The sequence below is a fragment of the Strongylocentrotus purpuratus genome, unplaced genomic scaffold (genome assembly GCF_000002235.5).
Source record: "Strongylocentrotus purpuratus isolate Spur 01 unplaced genomic scaffold, Spur_5.0 spur5_scaffold_12, whole genome shotgun sequence".
Lineage (NCBI taxonomy): Eukaryota > Metazoa > Echinodermata > Echinoidea > Camarodonta > Strongylocentrotidae > Strongylocentrotus > Strongylocentrotus purpuratus.
This window is the reverse complement of record NW_022145597.1, coordinates 15,404,233-15,410,807: the sequence shown is the minus strand read 5'-3', so window position 1 is coordinate 15,410,807 and position 6,575 is coordinate 15,404,233.

The following is a 6,575-nucleotide window of genomic DNA, read 5'->3' as shown; positions in this document are numbered from 1 at the left end:
TTTGATGACTCCAGAACCTTGCAGTGCACACCAATACTTACATGCTACATGATCAACTGTTTCTGATCCTTTCCACACCTTTTCTTTCACAATGCAATCGCATTACCAGTACTCAAGTTTATCTTTAATTCATAAAGGTGATATCATAATGTCAGATTGAGTTCACCTCCAATTCAGAGCTTTTAATAAGAGATATTCAATAAATCGTCAAGCCCGGTTCTTTCACATGTTATACCTCGGTCCCAACGACTTCAGACCGACTCCAAACCGACCTATTCTCGGCCGTAGACGTAATACCATATTTTTGTTCGGTCTATTGTCGGTGTGACTAAGGTATTAGGGACTTTTAGATTTGCCGAACGACAGCGTGGATTGCTAGGATCGACGTCCTTTTAATGCACTGCCTTAAATGGACGTCACACGTATCAGTCATTGCAAATCTAAAAGTCCCGTATTAATGAGTTTATACCGTATAGTCACACCGCCTAACCGACTTCAAACCGACTCCAACAGACTGATTCTTGGCCGTAGACGTATTTTTAATTTTTTTTTTCGTTCAGTATGTAGTCGGTCTGGTGTCGGTCTTGTCGTTGTGACTATTATCATGACTATATTACCCCCTCGCTTATTAACCGGCTAGCTATTTCGCCGCTAAGTATTTTTTTCACGAATTGGACCCCCTCTTTGGCCCCCTCCCCTGCCGCCGGCTGGATCCGCCCCTGATACCACGACAACCTCCATAAATTTCACGAGGCACAATGGAAAATGAATGCAAGAACACCCAATCTCCCCCAAAGCCCCTCAGCCCCCAGATTCCCTCTAAAATTATTTCTCTGGAACCGTTCCTCAATGTATCGACAAATGATCCGACTTAATCCAAAGACAAATCCATAGGAACTATTTTACTTTATATACCTCACTTAAGAAATCCAGCCATCTGATTGGTCGAAATTGTATTCATAAACTTTAACTATTCCTATAAAATTCCCGGTAAAATTCCAAACCCATGTAATAGTTCTAAAATAATAGTTCAAAAATCCCAGTTACCATGGTTACCGGGAAAATAGTTGAATACCCATAGGTTCACATGTTAAAAACGGGTTTGAGCGATCTCGGATACCGTACGTGTGCGAAGAATTGGTCTGTAATATTTCAAACCGAAGGCAAAAATTGGCTGAAGAAACTCGCCCAAGATTTCAACTTCTTGATGATGATCAAATGCAAGAGGCTTGCTGACAGCAGGGACATGCTAGACAGAGCACCAAAAAGGATACGTTAAATTCTCCATCAATTTTTTTCAAAAGTCTAGGCCTATAGATTCTAGTAAGTAGGTCTAGTGCTAAAATCCTTCCCGTAGAGATTGCACGGAATTCAGATTGCACACAACTATGGCTATGCATTGGCATTGCGCACTGGCGTTGCATTGCAATATGCATTGGCATTGCAAACTAATATTGCTCGTGATTCTGAAGGTGATACTCAATAAGTGAGGTGTCATATGAAAGCGCAGGTTTTTCTCCATATTCCCCACAGGGCCGGCTCACCCCCAAAATTGTGAAAATATCTTGCTTAGACTAGAATCTAGATCTAGTCTACTCTCAAAGATACACTCATAAAAAACAACCGTACAGATAAACTAGAGAAAGGCCAAGGTGGTGTCATAAGTTGACTCTTTTGTTTCCGGCATATAAAAGTATTAATGACTGCTTTAATATTCGAGAAATAGTTGTTTTTATACGCTCTCGGGAAGGTTACAATTAGGCTATTGCCCTCGGCACGCCTCGGGCAATAGCAAAATTCTAACCTTCCCTTGAGCGTATAAACACAACTATTTCTCTCAGAGCAGTCATTAATACTATAATAATAGTTTCATATATGCTTGCTTGGTCAAAATTTCAAAGGAGATTAACGACAAAAAATCAGACGTAGATTGACATTTCTCGGCTGATCAAACAATTATATCCCACGGAATGCAGAGGTCATCTATTGATTTGAACCATGACCTCAGTATCAGGTCAAACAGGTAACTTTAAAGAAATATGTACAACTACCCCAGTTACAATGACCTATTTGTTTGTTTTTGAATACTTGAACCTCAGTCTACTTTGAGAAGAAAAAAACCTGGTACAACTTTTTTTTACAAAAATGGGTTACTTCCTTGGACCCCAAAGATGTAACACGATGCCTTATCCATCATAAAAGATGATTAAAATGAAACGGAGCCAGTTAAAAAAAAAGTAGGCACTTTCCCGGTGCCATTTCCCGGGGCCATTTTCAACAAAGCCTCAAGTCTAATTTCTCTCCCCTCTTTCTCTTCTCTGTCTCCTATACTCACCCCATTGGATGTCCTCTATTTCACCTCTTTCTCCCTCCCCTCTGTCACCTTCTCTCTTTCGTTCTTTCAACTTCCTCTAAAACAATGGACGTGCTCCCTCGTGTATCTAATAATAATATTAATAATAATACATTTATAGAGCGCAGAAACTATCGAACATCAAGTATATTCTACTGCGCTACAAGAGCTCCTGCATGGTATGCTTAGATTTACAGTTAATTGAAAAGATGTGGTTTCAGTTTTAATTTGCAGATATTCAAAGATGGTAATTTCCTGACTTCGAATGGTAAGTTATTCCAGAGTTTTGGGGCTGCACAGGCATATACTCGATCACCTAGCGTTATTTTTGTTTAGATATCCATTTCCCCCTTTTTCTCTTTCTCCCCTGACTCTCTATCGCTTTCTTCTTAATAATTGGCGTCAGGGCAAACCGCTTTATATATTATTTCCAATTTGTTACCCTTTATCTGGGCTTTATCGAGACTTCATTCAGTTTTGCTTTCCGAAGAAAGCGAAACGTTGTCCCAATTACACCGAGAACCTAGAGCCCAAGGGCCGAAGAAAGGTTGTACGGATATATTCCGTTGACAGTTGGTCTGTAGTCGATTTCCTACGTTGACCTAATTCTTATCTTCAACCCTGAACCTTGCAAACAACCTTCAAACTCTGACCCTAACGTCGAACCTATAACCTTAAATCTAATCGCAACCCTAACTCTAAACCTGTGACGAAATTAATTGGGAACAATAACCCTGTTTACTAATTATATCCATATTTTTTCAACACAAGTTTCCCTTTATAACTTAAAGGCTTGTTAGAGGCTTGCCCGGCATAGTTACAGCTAACGTATGCAAAGCGGATTCCATTCATAGAGAAAACGGCTGATAACCAGGGATACGGGAGAGAAACATGTACAGATTGATATACATTAAAGGGGGTGTAGCATGGCAAATACTGGTTAACGCCATCTACAACTTCTTTAGGACAACTGCACGTAAACGAATGGACCTGAATTACGGTCAGCGCGCGCTAGCGTTCGCAAACATTCTCCTCACGCTTCGGTTCCGCTTATGTTGCACACACGCGTGAATAGACCAGCTAACGGTTAGCACATTACTGCAATGACCCCGAATATCCACAGATCTTAAAAACATGAAGAGGTCCCACTTTTTACATTTTGAAATAATCACTCCTACAGCGATGGAGGTGCTATATAAATAGCCTTTGTTTCCCCTTTTCAAAGAATACTTCCACCTGTGTATCATGGATGGCACTGAATGTGCATGAATGAATAATGTTACATAACTTTCATGAACACGTATCTCATCTCCGTGTATTTCAAAATTTGTTCTGCAATGACCTTTATCTGCTCATGCTCAGACTACAACCGTGAACTGGCTTATACTGTGGTCGTGTCGTCCCGATTAGCGTCACTAGTCCCGACTAGTTCCGAGTCAGGCACGGGATAGACACGTAGTCTCGTCATGCTACACTCCCTTTAATAAACAAGCCTGTTATCGAAGTAGCACAATGACCTCAAAACGGTTGTCTCACAATCAAGAACAATTTTGACCTAGATTTCTATAAACCCGAGATTCGGACTTACATAACCCCGGCGGGCAAATACGTCAAATTACTATTGTGACGTAGTATGATTTGTTTCTTTCTTTTATTCATAATTTTATATTGCTACTCGCGTTGCTGTCTTTTCTCACGTCTACTAATTTGTTGACAGACTGAACTCAAATATTTTCCACAGGGTACGTGCTACATTTTGGCCTTGACATGCTCATAAACTTGACAAAGGTATCAGACGAAACGATATATATACGGCTTTCTTTTTCCTTTTTTTTAAACGTTTTTCTTTTAAATTCTCAATTATTTGTTTTATTGAATGGTTTCTGTTTTATATGCAAAATGAATATACTTCCTTGACATCGAATGCTACCCTCCAATAAAATAAATTTTAATCAATTACAGTAAAGAATTTGCTGTTTAATATGAGATTATAAGATTGAAAACTAATCAAAAGCAAAGCTTTGTGGTTTGGTTACAATGCATTCACGCAAACTCCATCTCATTTCTACCTATATCGACCTACCTTCCCCCCAGTCGCTGAAATGATTGTGCAACTCCAAGCAAATATTATATGAAAATGCTATTTCATTTGGAGCAAGTCGCTTTGCGTCCTCCTCGGTTAAAGCTTGGCCTGCCTTCACTCGTCACACTATTCTATAAGTAAAAAAAACTCTGCTAACCACTAAAAATACCTAAATTACCTATAAATGCAAAAGCTTTCTAAATAGAAAAATTCTTTGATACAAACAATCAGCTATGGTTTGATTCAAGATCCGTTTATTAATCACAAGTTAAATGGTGCGTGGACATTTAGCCTATGTGTCAATATCTTGACAATGTAGTTACAGTGTTGCAGAACTAGTTAAATGGTTCATCAATTTAGATGAAAGGAAAAGAAATCTACTAAAATTCCAAGTATATATTATAAAAGATTTTAAAAAAGGGGAAAATTTAAATGTATTCCCGTAAGAGAATGATTAATTTTCTCCCTGGAGGCTGGGGAAATGAGTAATTTCAAAGGAATTCAAAGTCATGGTTGCCTTGCTTCCTACTACATTTTGGATTAAAAGGTTACTTAACTTGCATTTCACAATTGTGAATGACCTTGTAACCTCGACCAGATGAATGCTCATTGCGGGATACATACGCATTCCATATATTCGCAAATAGCCTACGGCCGATTTTCATTTTATTTGCTACCGTTGAGAAGCCAAGCAAGTAAAAGAGACTAAATTGTATTTCAAAAACGGTTATTAAAGGTGAAGTTTAACCCCCAAAATGTTTATTATTATTATTGTGATGGAGTGAGATATCAAAAACGATACATTACTGTCATAGACTATTGTCATAGAAATTTAGCAATTGTCATCAGGTCATATAGATAACATGTTTTATGAAACGGGCCCCTGGACTCTGTAATCAATCAAACTCAAATTGGCAACGCTGTGACGTATCACGCGGACTCCTCTCTCTCATTTGCTCTGTACAAAAAGTTTCATCATGGACAGAAAGTCCTGTATCGTTTCATAAATATTCATTTTTCTTAGTTGCTGATGAAGGATATATATATTTTGTCCATGCAGGGGTTGTGTAGAAACATATGTGCCATGAATAGATCCACGCGGCATGTACTTGAGGGAGAAAGTACAAGATTACTATTTTACAAAGCAAATGAGTGGATCTTGCAAGATACGTCACAAAGTTGTCTACTTGTTTTTGATCTATTGAAATTTTCAAAATTAATACCTTCCTAATTTTTTATAGGAATTTGCCCGAACTTTCACTGATCGGTTTCTCTAAATTTTTCTGTTTTTATTTTCATCTTTTAGAACCAACCAAATAGTATCAAGCTAGACTCCCCCTTTAACGAATGAAAGAATGCGAAGAGATTCTTTCACAAATGTTTATCGTTCCGTCTCGGTGTATAGAGGAGTTTTTTGTTCTTCTTTTCGCTTACAATTGTCCCTAATTCCGGATTATCAAAGAAAGAACTCTTACGTCAGGACCACTAATCTTGTATTCAAAGTCGTCTCGGAGGTGGTTTAATATCATGGAGTTGTCGATACAAAGCCGATGTATCTTGAGTTACCCCACGATTTTATTTATTACGTCACATAGGTATTTACAAGAAAAATTCGTATACTACTATAATATAAATACGAGTGAATGAGACTATAATATTCTGTACCTTTCGTAGTATCTCACAAAGCACGATAATCCTGCATTATCCGGCCAGTCAAACTGTGGCAACTCGATTCTTGGTACTACACCTATACTAGCATTCTGTATTCCCAAATTTGCACAATTTTGACCGAAGATTTACGCGGGAATAGCTGCAAAATCCCGCCATTGCATGATGCAAGACCGATAAAATTAAGAGGCAAGAACGAAGAGTCATATTGCCTCATATGGCAAAGACTTTGTCGGTTTACATTTTAGTATCGATGGGTACATAGGAGTCCGTCTGCCGGTTCGACTGATTTTTTCTGACAAGATGCACGTAGCCCTTGATATTATTGCTCCTCTCTTCCTCTTCATCCTTCTTCTTCTTCTTCTTCTTCTTCTTCTTCTTCTTCTTCTTCATCATCATCTTGTTCTTGTTCATCTTGTTCTTCTTGTTCTTGTTCTTGTTCTTCTCCTTGTTCTTCTCCTTCTTCTTCTC